Source organism: Erythrolamprus reginae, chromosome 3, assembly GCF_031021105.1.
Source record: "Erythrolamprus reginae isolate rEryReg1 chromosome 3, rEryReg1.hap1, whole genome shotgun sequence".
Lineage (NCBI taxonomy): Eukaryota > Metazoa > Chordata > Lepidosauria > Squamata > Dipsadidae > Erythrolamprus > Erythrolamprus reginae.
Window position 1 is genome coordinate 129,450,675 of NC_091952.1, and position 15,054 is coordinate 129,465,728.

Genomic DNA, 15,054 nt, shown 5'->3' on the forward strand with positions numbered 1-15,054 from the left:
AGGCACCGTGGGGAGGCAGGGGCGGCCGCGGATCCCTTCCCTTCTGCTGCCGGCACCTCCCCGCCCCCGCCCCCCCGCGGGGTGGCAGGGGGATGGGGACTGCGCGCCCATGCAACATTTATATAAATAATTTGGGATCGGCCCAAATTAGCCCCAGTTTTGCATGGGTTTTACTGTATTTTATGAGATATGAGCATCCCTGTTGGGTTGGCAGTATTACAGGATCGATATGACATTAATAATCCTGTAGAATAGACAGTCACCTTGCACAAATATGATAGGTCCCACAAAATAATTTAATATATGAAAATATTTTGTACTGCTTTAGAATGAGCACAAAATCACTTCCCGTTTAAATGCCAGTGTCAAATGAGATAACAATGATTTTCCTCCCATTTATCTTAATATATCAATTGTGCGTTGGTGCTTTTTGAAAGAGAAAGAGATGAATTGAGGAATCTGCCACATATAATATAGATCCTGGACCAGGGAAGAGAAGGGAAAGAGAAGGTAAGTGAGCTACTGCTTTATAGATTAACTTCTTTGTCCTTCATATGCGCAGGAATCTGTTCCCCAAATATTGCTTCTTTTGTTTTTCATAGCAATACCAATAATGCAATTATATTTCTTGAGCACCATACAATTCTCAATAATAAATTCTTTGAAATTAGTTAACCTGGTTTTCTGGTATCTTCAGTATTGAAGATGCTGATAATATCTTGTCTTCATTCTCACAGTAGATCTACTTCCTATCTATTGTCTTTCTACCCAGACATGAATGGAAGAAAGCTCCATTTTTCAGATGAGAGACCTGCCTCTGAGCACACTTATTTTGGAATGGAGCTACACCTGCTTTTAACATTGTTGTTGTCCTCTACCAACAATTTGTAATACATTAAGGCCAATGTTGCAAATACAGAACTAAATAATTCACATGACTTCTGTGGAACTAGAGGGTCAATAGAACTAGAAGGAAGTTTAAGCAGATTCTGTGACATTTGTACTCTAAGAGCAAACAGAATATATTGTAATTTCTAGGGTTCCTAATACTAAAAACCCCAGGAAGTTGTTTATGGAACTCCCTCAATGTGCTAAAGTTTCTTAGCTCAAGGAATTGGATTTAAAAATTGGTTTGTTCTGTGACTTTTCTCTGAAAGTGTGATCTGTATGACGGTAAGACATAGAATGGAGTTCCATATAATACACATGTCTTAAAGAACCCACAGTTATTCATTATTGGACTTCTAGACCATTCAGAAGCCGTGATTCTCAGCCATTTTATGATGGTGCAGAAATCAAGCAAGAGCCAAGGATAAATGTGCACGTAAGAGAGGGGGAGGATGGGAGAAATGTGGAAGATTTTTTTGAGCAATAACTCTTGAAACAATATCCTGTAAAATCTTAACAGGAAAACTGATAAACAAAATAATGTGTTTATGGAAAAAACCTCCTTATGTTTGGTTCCAAAAATAGTGCTTTCTATGATAGGAACATGAGAACTGTGGGAGAACTCATTTTTCTTCACTGTTAATATCTTTTTCACTGCTGTGATTAGTTGATGAAATAACATCGATGGGCTATAAGTTGGCATGGAAGGTGCTGTAATACTTGTAGGTTAGAGTTGAAACTATCATTGTTAAAGGAGACAATCACACCTTGAGTTTTAGATATGCTCACAAATACATGCATAGCATTTTTGGTTAATCATTCCAATATTGCTAATGTTTTTTTCTGTTCCAGCAATGGAAAATCCTGAAGTGCTTGTAGGCAGCTGCAGTACTCAGGGTGGTGAACATTTATACAGTGTAAAACATCATGCATCAATGTGCCAGCTTCTGGAAGGTCAGTTAAGAAGAAAACTTAAATTTTTCTTTATGAATCCCTGTGAAAAATTCTGGGCCCAAGGAAGGAAACCGTGGAAGCTGGGCATACAAATTCTGAAAATAGCTATGGTCACTATCCAGGTGAGATACACAGCTGCAGTACAATTTTTACTTACACATTTTTAGCTACTGCTAAAGAAATTCAAGAAATTATAACCACTTGAGTGACAACCTCTGATTTACTGCTGCTTTAGAGACTTGTATTGTTAGAACCATCTGTACGGTTGGTATTTGAAACTTTCAGACCTTAATACAGGCAGTCCTCGACTTATAACCATTTGTTTAGCAACTGTCTAAAGTTACAAGGGAATGGTCATATGATTAGAATTTGGGCGCTTGACAGCCAGCATATACTAATGATGGTTGCAGCATCCTAGAAACATGTGACCTGCATTTGCAGTCTTTCCAGCTGGCTTCCAACAAGCAAAGTCATTCCAACAAGCAAAGTCAATAGGGAAAGCTGGATTTATTTAGCATAATTCAATCAATTACTGCAGTGATTCATTTAAAAACCATGCGCCTCCCTTCAACATTTTTAAAAATAAAATCAGGTATAACTCATGTAATAATTGCCTTGCTTAGCAACAGAAATTTTGGTCATAATTGTGATTGTAAATCAAGTACCATCTGTAAGTATTGAATGACCTGTGTTCTTACACACTGAATATTTTGGTGGAAAATATTTTCGTCAAGTACAGTGGTACCTCACGATATGAACCCCTCGTCATACGAACTTTTTGAGATAAGAACCCAGGGTTTGGAATTTTTTTGCCTCTTCTTACGAACTTTTTTCACCTTACGAACCTGCCACAGCTACTGGGATGCCCCGCCTCCAGACTTTTGTTCCAGGTTTTTGCGATCCTGGGATCCCCCGAGGCTCCCCTCCATGGGAAACCCCACCTCCTGACTTCCGCAAAAACGCGATGCTGTAGGGAAATCCCAGGATCGCAAAAACGCAATGCTGTAGGGAAATCCCAGGATTGCAAAAACGGGCAGAGTTGGGGGGACAAAAGCAGGAAGAAAAGACTCATGGATCTCAAGGGAGGAGAAAGGTGTGGGGGAGATTAAGAGAGTGGGGTGAGAAAAAACGGGAAGAAAAGACTCATGGAGCTCAAAAGAGGAGAAAGGGGAAAATGAGCAGGACAGGGTGGGCAAAAACGGGAGGGACTCATGGAGCTCAAGAGGAGAAAGGTGTGGGGAAAATGAGCAGGACAGGGTGGGTAAAAACGGGAGGGACTCATGGAGCTCAAGAGAGGAGAAAGGTGGGAAAATGAGCAGGACAGGGTGGGCAAAAACGGGAGGGACTCATGGAACTCAAGAGGAGAAAGGTGTGGGGAAAATGAGCAGGACAGGGTGGGTAAAAACGGGAGGGACTCATGGAGCTCAAGAGAGGAGAAAGGTGGGAAAATGAGCAGGACAGGGTGGGCAAAAACGGGAGGGACTCATGGAACTCAAGAGGAGAAAGGTGTGGGGAAAATGAGCAGGACAGGGTGGGTAAAAACGTGAGGGACTAATGGAGCTCAAAAGGAGAAAGGTGTGGGGAAAATGAACAGGACAGGGTGGGTAAAAACGGGAGGGACCCATGGAGCTCAAGAGGAGAAAGGTGTGGGGAAAGTGAGCAGGACAGGGTGGGTAAAAACGGGAGGGACTCATGGAGCTCAAGAGAGGAGAAAGGTGGGAAAATGAGCAGGACAGGGTGGGCAAAAACGGGAGGGACTCATGGAGCTCAAGAGGAGAAAAGTGTGGGGAAAATGAGCAGGACAGGGTGGGTAAAAACGGGAGGGACCCATGGAGCTCAAGAGGAGAAAGGTGTGGGGAAAGTGAGCAGGACAGGGTGGGTAAAAACGGGAGGGACCCATGGAGCTAAACAGGAGAAAGGTGTGGGGAAAATGAGCAGGACAGGGTGGGTAAAAACGGGAGGGACTCATGGAGCTCAAGAGAGGAGAAAGGTGGGAAAATGAGCAGGATAGGGTGGGCACAAACGGGAGGGACTCATGGAGCTCAAGAGAGGAGAAAGATGGGAAAATGAGCTGGAAAAGTGGGTAAAAACGGGAGGGACCCATGGAGCCCAAGAGGAGAACGGTGTGGGGAAAATGAGCAGGACAGGGTGGGGAAAAACGGGAGGGACCCATGGAGCTCAAGAGGAGAAAGGTATGGGGAAAATGAGCAGGATAGGGTGGGTAAAAACGGGAGAGACCCATGGAGCTAAAGAGGAGAAAGGTGTGGGGAAAATGAGCAGGACAGGGTGGGTAAAAACGGGGGGACTCATGGAGCTCAAGAGAGGAGAAAGGTGGGAAAATGAGCAGGATAGGGTAGGCACAAACGGGAGGGACTCACGGAGCTCAGGAGAGGAGAAAGATGGGAAAATGAGCAGGAAAGGGTGGGTAAAAACGGGAGGGACCCATGGAGCTCAAGAGGAGAAGGGTGTGGGGAAAATGAGCAGGACAGGGTGGGGAAAAACGCTAGGGACCCATGGAGCTCAAGAGGAGAAAGGTGTGGGGAAAATGAGCAGGATAGGATGGGTAAAAACGGGAGGGACCCATGGAGCTCAAGAGGAGAAAGGTGTGGGGAAAATGAACAGGACAGGGTGGTAAAAATGGGAGGGACTCATGGAGCTCAAGAGATGAGAAAGGTGGGGAAATGAGCAGGACAGGGTGGGTAAAAATGGGAGGGACCCATGGAGCTCAAGAGGAGAAAGGTGTGGGGAAAGTGACCAGGACAGGGTGGGTAAAAACAGGAGGGACCCATGGAGCTAAACAGGAGAAAGGTGTGGGGAAAATGAGCAGGACAGGGTGGGTAAAAACGGGAGGGACTCATGGAGCTCAAGAGAGGAGAAAGGTGGGAAAATGAGCAGGATAGGGTGGGCACAAACGGGAGGGACTCATGGAGCTCAAGAGAGGAGAAAGATGGGAAAATGAGCTGGAAAAGTGGGTAAAAACGGGAGGGACCCATGGAGCCCAAGAGGAGAACGGTGTGGGGAAAATGAGCAGGACAGGGTGGGGAAAAATGGGAGGGACCCACGGAGCTCAAGAGGAGAAAGGTGTGGGGAAAATGAGCAGGACAGGGTGGGTAAAAACGGGGGGACTCATGGAGCTCAAGAGAGGAGAAAGGTGGGAAAATGAGCAGGATAGGGTAGGCACAAACGGAAGGGACTCACGGAGCTCAGGAGAGGAGAAAGATGGGAAAATGAGCAGGAAAGGGTGGGTAAAAACGGGAGGGACCCATGGAGCTCAAGAGGAGAAGGGTGTGGGGAAAATGAGCAGGACAGGGTGGGGAAAAACGCTAGGGACCCATGGAGCTCAAGAGGAGAAAGGTGTGGGGAAAATGAGCAGGATAGGATGGGTAAAAATGGGAGGGACCCATGGAGCTCAAGAGGAGAACGGTGTGGGGAAAATGAGCAGAACGGGGTGGGTAAAAACGGGAGGGACTCATGGAGCTCAAGAGATGAGAAAGGTAGGGAAATGAGCAGGACAGGGTGGGTAAAAATGGGAGGGACCCATGGAGCTCAAGAGGAGAAAGGTGTGGGGAAAGTGACCAGGACAGGGTGGGTAAAAACAGGAGGGACCCATGGAGCTAAAGAGGAGAAAGGTGTGGGGAAAATGAGCAGGACAGGGTGGGTAAAAACGGGAGGGACCCATGGAGCTCAAGAGGAGAAGGGTGTGGGGAAAATGAGCAGGACAGGGTGGTAAAAACGGGAGGGACTCATGGAGCTCAAGAGATGAGAAAGGTGGGGAAATGAGCAGGGCAGGGTGGGTAAAAATGGGAGGACCCATGGAGCTCAAGAGGAGAAAGGTGCAGGGAAAATGAGCAGAACGGGGTGGTCAAAAAATGGGAGGGACCCATGGAGCTCAAGAGGAGAAAGGTGTGGGGAAAATGAGCAGAATGGGGTGGGCAAAAACAAGAGGGACTCATGGAGCTCAAGAGGAGAAAGGTGTGGGGAAAATGAGCAGAACGGGATGGGCAAAAACAGGACGGAAAGACCCATGGAGCTCAAGAGAGGCTCTTTTCGCCTTGCTTCGTTGGGACTGCCACCTCTTGCCACCTCTCGCTGTCCCTCCCCCCACTCCGTTCGCCTCAGCTTCGTTTGCCCGCAGCTATTTTTTTTAAAAAAGCCTTAATGTTTTGGTTTTTCCTAATGGGGTTGCCCGCATTATTGGCGTTTCCATTGATTCCTATGGGAAACGTTTCATCTTATGAACTTTTCACCTTACGAGCCTCCTCCCGGAACCAATGAAGTTCGTAAGACGAGGTATTACTGTATTTAGTATTGGCAAATTTAATAATATTATATGTATCTTCATCATATGTTCTCCCTCTGTGTTGGGGAAGAACTTTCATAAGTGCCAGCTAACATAGCTATCTCGTTTAGGAATTATAGAACTTTAGTCCAAATATTTGATGGATGGTGGATTGGGGTAATGAACAGAATAGGCTATTAGTCAAGTGGAGACAATGAACAATATCAAGATTATAGTTGCAGTTTCATTTCAGTATTATATATGTCACTCTTCAGCCTTCTACTAATTAAATGCTCATTGTTCACCAACTATAAGGAAATCTGTGTGTTCAGAATATAGTATGAAAATGTCCAATATGAACTATACTAATATTGAACTAGAACTGGAAGAGGAGCATTTGCGAACTGCGTTAATGTGACGTGCGCCAGAGCGGGGCTGGACTTGGAACTGAACTGCAGCCTCGATTCATTATTATTATTCAGCAAAACAGATCCAAGATCAAAAAGAATAAAATAGTCATGATATTGAACTGTGTAACAAGAATATAGTTACATAAATATAGGAGGAGTCTTTGACCACTGAATGAAAATAAAAGTTGTAAAATCGGAAGGATGGTACCCAGCTCTTTTTTCCTATATGTTCAATTCCTGATTTATTTACCTTTCACACTCTCAGAGTAAAATGAAACTACCAAGAGAATGAGTAGGGAATGGTGGCAGAACTATTGTATTTTTCGGACTATACAGATAAGAGGTACCCTTTTCCTCCCTAAAAGAGGCTGAAAATTTGGGTGTGACTTATACTTTGAATGTTACTTTTTCAAAGCTTTTTCCCCCAGCCCTAGCAAGGTGCTGACAATCTTCTCTGCTTCCTATGCCCTCTGAAGAAGGTTTTTTCCAGCCCTAAGTCTTTGCAGGCTTGCTTTCATTCCTACCCCCTCTGAAAAAGGCTTTTTCAGCCCTAACTAGAGGATAAAATAATATGTTGAAGCTGAACTGACTAAGAACACTAACCAGATGAATACCTGATACTAGCCAGATGAATACCGAAACTAAGGTGCGTCTTATACTACAGTGTGTCTTATACTCTGAAAGATACGGTAGCTACGAATGCTCCATCAATTAAAAAATGTAATGTACTTGTGGTCAGAATGGATTTTTTGAGTATTTTAGCTGAAGAATTCCCTTTCTCTTGATATTTTCAGCTTGTAGTTTTTGGATTAAGCAATCAAATGGTGGTTACATTTAAAGAAGAAAACACGGTATACTTTAAGCATCCATGGACAGCATGGATGACACCTATGCAGTGTACACGCAAACAGAGGTCTATGACCAGATCTCTTTCGCAATAAACCAGGTAATATCTATCTATCTATCTATCTATCTATCTATCTATCTATCTATCTATCTATCTATCTATCTATCTATCTATCTATCTATCTATCTATCTATCTCTATCTATCTATCCATCCATCCATCCATCCATCCATCCATCCATCCATCCATCCATCCATCCATCGGCTGTATGTTCCAGCATAAGTCTGGAATGACAAGCAATTTTAAACAAACTTGGTACACAGATGATTTACCCTCTGGAAACAAATACTGTGAGAGTAAGACACCCTAGCACCCCTTAGTGTGTGTGTGTGTTCCAGCATAACTCTGAAACACCTGGGCCATTAATGAGAGCGAGTGCAGCGTCCTAGAGTGGACATTGTCTGTGATGTCACTTCTGTCACAGCTTCCTCTAGAAAGCCAGCCATGACATTCGCCCTCCACTGGACCAATGGGAAAGCACTTGATATTCCCTTCTCTTGACAGAAGGTGGGCCAAAGTGCCATGATTGTAGAAAGGGTGGGAAAGAGGAGTGCATTGGAGGGGGGAGGGACAGGGCAGGGGTGATGGGCATGGGGGTAGGGGGTAGGGGGAAGAAAGGCCCCTCTCAATGGCTCCCTGTCAGAGGCAGACGGCGCCCCCTGGTGGATTTAGGGCAAAGTGCCAAGATTGTAGAAAGAGTGGGAAAGAAGATCGCATGGGAAGTGGGAGGGCAGGGGTGATAGGCATGGGAATAGGGGGCAAAAAGACCCTTCTCAATGGCTCCCTGTCAGACAAATGCTTTGACGTCTATAAATACCTGTGTAGCGCTGGGTTTTCAGCTAGTATTTTATAAAATATTGTACATTGAACTTAAACTAAGCTTGAAAAAAGCCAAGTCAGTATATGTAAAAAGATATGAATGGAAGGAAAATCACATTGGTTTCCTATACCATAGGGCAGTGTTTCCCAACCGGTGTGCCGCGAGACATGGTCAGGTGTGCCGCGAAGAAAGCAGCTCAGCTTCTGGTCTCGAAACTTTTTGTGAAGAGAAGAAAGTTGTGAGAACGGAAGCTGAGCTTCCTTCTTTGCGCCTTCCAAGTTTTCCGGCAACTGCAGTGCCCCGCCCGGCTGGAGCTTCCCTGGCGGTGGCAGCAGGTGAACTTTGGGGCCTGGTGGGAGGGTAGCGGCAGCGGAAGGGCGGCAAGCAGCGGGAGGGTGATGGCGGCGGCAGCGGGTAGTAGCCATGGGGCAGCGGCAGAGTGGTCAGCTGTGAGGTGGAGCTCCGGAACAGAGGCACCGGCGGCGGCGGCTGGACATGCTAGAATTGCGTGGCTGGCACTTGCCTGCTGTCTGGGCCGGGACGGAGGCTCCAGCCCCACGTCCATGCCCAGCGCAACGTCAGCATATACGGCGTCTAGCAACACGTCTAGCCGCCGCCGTCGGTGCCTCCGTTCCGGAGCTCCGCCTCACAGCTGACGACCTTGCCGCCACCCCACGGCTACTGCCCAATGCCACTGCTGAGAGAAAGAGAGAGGGAGAGAGGGGGGAGAGAAAGAGATAGCAAGAGAGGGAGAGAGAGAGAAAGAGAGAGGGAGAGAGGGGGGAGAGAAAGATAGCAAGAGAGGGAGAGAGAGAAAGAGTGGGAGAGAGAGAGGGAGAGAAAGAGAAAGAGATAGCAAGAGAGGGAGAGAGAGAAAGAGAGAGGGAGAGAGGGGGGAGAGAAAGAGATAGCAAGAGAGGGAGAGGGAGAGGGAGAGAGGGGGGAGAGAAAGATAGCAAGAGAGGGAGAGAGAGAAAGAGAGAGGGCGAGAGAGGGGAGAGAAAGAGATAGCAAGAGAGGGAGAGGGAGAAAGAGAGAGGGAAAGGGGGGAGAGAAAGAGATAGCAAGAGAGGGAGAGAGAGGGAGAGAGGGGGGGAGAGAAAGAAGAGAGAAAGAGATAGCAAGAGAGGGAGAGAGAGAAAGAGAGAAAAGGGGGGAGAGAAAGAGAAAGAGATAGCAAGAGAGGGAGAGAGAGAAAGAGAGGGAGAAAGAGGGGGAAGGAGGGTGAGGGAAAGACATGGAGGGAAGGAGGGAGAGAGAAGGAGGGCAAAAGAGAGGAAGGAAGAGAGAAACAGATGGAGAGAGAGGGGGAAAGAAAGAGGAAGGAAGGGAGAGAGAGAGAGAAAGAGGGAGAGAGACAGAGAAATAGAGCGAAAGGGAGGAGGAGACAGATTTTTTTTGTCCAAACTTTTTTTTAGCGCCCCCCCCCCCCGCTCAATGGTCCCCAGGATTTTCTAAATGTGAATAATGTGCCGCGGCTCAAAAAAGGTTGGCAAACACTGCCATGGGGCTTGCATTGGCTCTAATGAGGCAAGAGATACAGACCTTTTAATTCCATAATAACCTCATGAGATAAAGGTAACACAGGCAATTGGCCCATAAAAATGAGGTTTTCTATGACTGAATCCATTTCACCGAGTTTTATTTGAACCTTAGTCTTTGTAATTCTATTCATGAGATCAATAAATCTGAAAAGCAGTATGTTCCATCGCAGACATTCTCTTGCGTCTCCAATTAGTTCAGTTTTTATTATCAGGCAGCTCCATTAACTGGTTGTACCTTGTCGCTTAGTTCTTACAGCTGCGTGCTAATTCGGTTGGAAATCACGCCTACGAAAAGAAAGGATCAGAAGAGACGCCCATGGCAATATGTCAGTACTTCTACAAGAGAGGAATTATCAGCCCTGGAAATGACACTTTCGATATTGACCCAGAAATTGAAACTGGTGATATACTGAACGACTCAAATCAGATAGATTGTTTCTGTGTGTGAGAGAGAAAGGAGAATGAGAGTGGGGTGGGCGGAGGTCAGAAAGAGAGACAACTTGAGCAAAGTCATAGTGTTTAAAAGCAAACACATAGTAATTTCCAGTATCATTACAATATAATGGGTAGACACTTCAGATGTTTTATTTGTACAGGAAGAAATTCAACTACTGCAGATAGTCCTCACTTAGCAATTGCTTCATTCAGTAACAGTTCAGAGTTACGACAACAGTGAAAAGGTATATTTAAGACCAATCCCTGAACTTGCAGCTTTTGCAACATCCATTGTCACCTTCTCAGCTTGTTTCCAACAAGCAGAATCATTGTGGAAAATGGCAGGAAGTCACAAAAGTCACATGCCATTTTGCTTAACAACCTGAGGTGATTTGGTTAATGACTGCAGTGGAACTATCGTGTGATGTTTCACTTTATGACTATATCACTTAGTAACTGTGATTAGTAACGGAGGACTACTTGTACATTAGAGTCTTGTTTAAGTCATGAAAACTGCAGTAGTGGTGCTTCATTTAATTCCTTGCCCCATTTCACTCAAATGATGTCAGCTTCCGTCAGACCTAGTATATTCCATATAGATGTACATTGTTTATATCTATGGAGATTCTCAGTCATCTCGGTTATGGTTGTCCTGAAGGTGCTTTTTCAAGAAGTAACTGGACTTTCTGGTTTTTCTTTGAAGATGTTTTGCTTCTCATCCAATAAGCTTCTTCAATTCTGAGCTGAAGAAGCTTCATGGATGAGAAACAGAACATCTTCAAAGAAAAACCAGAAAGTCCAGGTGCCTCTTGAAAAAGCACCTTTAGGGTGTACATGGTTTAGTTTCCAAGTGGCCTGATACCCTGCTGATAAAAATGGCTGACTCATAGCCCAGTGTGTTGACTTTATTGTATCTGAAGCAGGTTCTTCATACTGGTAATTACTGAACAGAGTTAAGGGTGCATCTACTTGCAAGATACTGTAGTATAATCAAAATTGAAGCAATTGATGTCCCTCATCCACAAAAGTGTCTTGCCAACTCAACATTGCAAACATCACCAACACTAATTGGTGATTCAGGTTCAGGGTGAACTTTACTATTAGGAAAAGTGAGGCAGTGCCCTCAGACTGCAGACATGAGATAGAAAGCATTAGTAACCTATTGGATGACATAAATGTTTGCTGTGTGGATTATTTTGCGCTCTTACTTTTGCCCTGAAGTATTGAAGAAAATGTCACCTTACAATGCACTTACAAATCCAGTTAGCTTACCTGCCTGAGCCATTCATGTTTATGTGCTTCAGGCAAATACCGAAATATATTGGCTGACTCTACTGGCCACTGAAACTTTGTGAATAAATTTGAGAGGACAGTCTTAACTGTTCAACATGAATATTGATTACTGAACGTAGATAATTATTGGTAGTGTCTGTTATGAGAATTCAGAAGCATTGTGACTTATTTTTAGAGTTTGGAAATAGTGACATAAATAATAATCTCTTACCGAAATAATGTAGTAAACATATGTGCACAACATTTCCAAACAATACCAGAAGCTGAATTCTTAGGATATCTTAGCTTAAACCTCTTGGATATCTTAGCTTAAACCTCTTGGGTATGAAAGATATTAAAGGACTGTTGAAAGATTGAGGGTCTTTTTTTGATATATGTATGCAATTACTTAAACCGATGTGTAACATATACAAATAATTACAGTACAAGAACTTTCTGAATTACTGTTTCTTCATTTTATTCAAATGGAAGTAATTTATGACTGCATTGAAGCATCATTCTACAGTCATAAGTAGAAGGGCCTGTAACCATAGAAATTAGGGTATTAGGGTACTGATCTGTGGATCAAGTATAAAATTTCCTTTTTGGGTTCATTTTTAACTAGCAGATATTTCCAGGGATTCTTTATCAAATACGAATTCCCATAAGGCAGAAGTTCAGTAAATATATGCATTAAATTAATGAAAAAACATAGCTGCTTTTTTCTTGCAAGTATGAAGAAAGATTTTACATCTCGTATTATTTAGATAAGACTACTAGTGACCAGACTGGATTTAATTTCCTTATTACTGATTTTCTGATTTCATCATCTTATTAAATATTGAGTATTTTCTATATGCCGTAAAGCATCTGTCTTCCCACAGAGTGTCTTTATGTGGAGCCAATACTACCTCTGGAAAATGGGACACTGAGGAAGACTCCTTTCAATTTCACTTTGGACTTCCAGAGGTGAGGAGAAATAAAAGTTGCTGGCATTCTTGAACATTTTTGGTAATGGTGAAATAAAGCTCCGGTCTCTGTTCTAGACTTGTAACTCTGACACTCACGTTCAAACTGAAGGCCATTAATCTCCAGACCATTCGACAACATGAACTCCCAGACTGCTATGATTTCACACTAACAGTAATATAGAGGTGGAGTCCTTGGAACTTTCTGAGCTTGGTTGTTTTTGTGCAGATAAACTAGGAAGCAAGTAAAAAAAATTGAACTGATGAAGACTTGTAATTAGTCATTTTCTGAAGGGCAGGTTTGGGATGGGAGAAATGGGTCGAGATTGTGTCAGCTTCTTCTTAAAGTGGACTATTGCAGTATATACATTAGCAACTTAGAAGTAGAGAATGAAGTGAAATGATAACGCTGAAGCTAATCAAGAGGCAGGCACCAATGATTTATTGCTACCAGAGATTTGCCTGCCCACAGCTGCAAATACCCATTTGGTAAATCAGCTATTCTTTGTGTGTGTGTGTGTGTGTGTGTGTGTCCTGCAATTCACATTAATTCTCGCGGTAACTCACTTATTCTCCTTTTAGTTAAGTTCAAAACATAATTCTGTATAGTATTAGCTTTTCGACAATAATATGAACAATAATATTAATACTTTTGCTTATACGTAATTGTATTGTACATTTTAAAATTTGTTTCTATTTATTTTTGGTTGACTGTGCCTGGCGGTCAACTTGAATACTCCTCAGATGGAAAAGTGCAATAAAACCCAAATAGTGATAAGAATAGAAATATTTCTGAAACAATATTAAAAAGATGAAGACATTGGGTCATGTTCTCTTGTTAAGTTTTGTTCGATGGTTATTCAGATATATTCTTCCTTTATTCTATTTCTCCACCTTATTTTTAAACTGCTTAGGTTTGGGGGAGAATGGTAAAATGACAGAACTAAACTAACCCCAAGCATTTTCTGTTTTCTACAAAACATGCTTTTTATATCCCATCACTGCTTCAAAGTTATACTTCAAGCTAACTATAAGACTTTATGGCTTTTTTGAGAAGAATAGTAGATAGATAAATAGATGGATGGATGGTAGGTAGGTAGGTAGGTAGGTAGGTAGGTAGATAGATAGATAGATAGATAGATAGATAGATAGAGATTTTGATTTTATTACCAAGCATTTGGCATAAATTATTCAGATTTTATCTGAACTAACGAGTGTTTAGAAATAAGAATAATAGCATCTTTTCTATCTCCACAATATCTACAGATACTCTTTGATAACAAAGCTCATAGTGGAAGAATTAAAATAAGCCTAGACAATGATATTGCCATCAAGGAATGTAAAGACTGGCATGTTTCTGGATCAAGTAAGCTTAAAAAACATACTTTTGTTATTACTTATTTAGTGCTTATTAGGTTTTATTGAAGGCCTAGTGATGCATGAAGTTAAATACAGTATTTGCTATAATCTGCAGTAACTATATTTTTTAAAGTATGTTTGTCAACTGAGCACGCAATTTGAATGTGTGTTACATCATTTCACCTATAGTCCTTAAAAAAGTCTCTTTCTATATGGTTAATATTTACAGTACTGGTAAAATTCAAAAATTTTCCCTACCAGTTTGGTGGGTGAGGTTTGGTGGGCGTGGCAAGGAAGGATACTGCAAAATCTTCATTCCCACCCCACTCTGGGGCCAGCCAGAGATGGTATTTGCCGGTTCTCCTAATTAGTCAAAATTTCCGCTACTGGTTCTTCAGAATCTGTCAGAACCTGCTGAATTTCACTTCTGATTTACAGTATATTAGAAGGGAATTCCCCACAATGGGAAATTTGCCCCAAGTGCAAATAAGTACACAACTTGAGGGAGGAGGGGTCCTCTTTAGACTACCAAAAGTGTGAAGCATTCATTCTTTTTGATGGCTTTGAATCCTTTAATTATCCACCTCTCCCTGTATTGAAAAATTAAGTAAGATGGAGGCCTCTTCTCCATTATTAGCACTCTCTCAAGGCAATTTTACGAAGAAAATTTCCCCTCAGAAACAAATGAGTATGTGTTCTATGAGTGTATCAGGTTAACTATTATGCATAGAGAAGTAAATCAGTCTTTTTTTCCCAGTACAGAAGAATACCCATTATATGATGATCTTTGATGGTTTTGTCATACTGACATGTCTTGCATCACTGATTCTCTGCACACGATCTGTAATTAAAGGAATTTATCTACAAAGGGTAAGCTTATGTTTGTCAGTATCTCTTAATAAATTTAATTGCAGCTTTTCAATATCAATTTCTCTTTTCTTGCCCTCTCACATATCCTAGGAATTTGTGACTTTTTTCCAACATCACTATAAGAAAGAAGTATCTTTCTCTGATCTAATGGAATTTTTCAATGGATGGTATATCATGATCATCGTTAGTGACCTTCTTACCATAGTTGGTTCTACATTAAAGATAGAGATACAAGCTAAGGTAACTGACTTGAATGCTGATTAGATGGCCTGTGTTCCAGTTTTGGAAGTCCCAATTGAAATCTTATTGACCAACCTGAATTTTGTTATTTGTATAGTTCACTTGAGTC

At 42.7% G+C, this 15,054-nt stretch overlaps 1 pseudogene; it reads left to right on the plus strand.

Moving 5' to 3' along the window:
* Nucleotides 1-491: 491 nt before the first annotated feature.
* On the plus strand, nucleotides 492-10,628 carry LOC139165803 (mucolipin-3-like; annotated as a pseudogene).
* The last annotated feature ends 4,426 nt before the right edge of the window (nucleotides 10,629-15,054 follow it).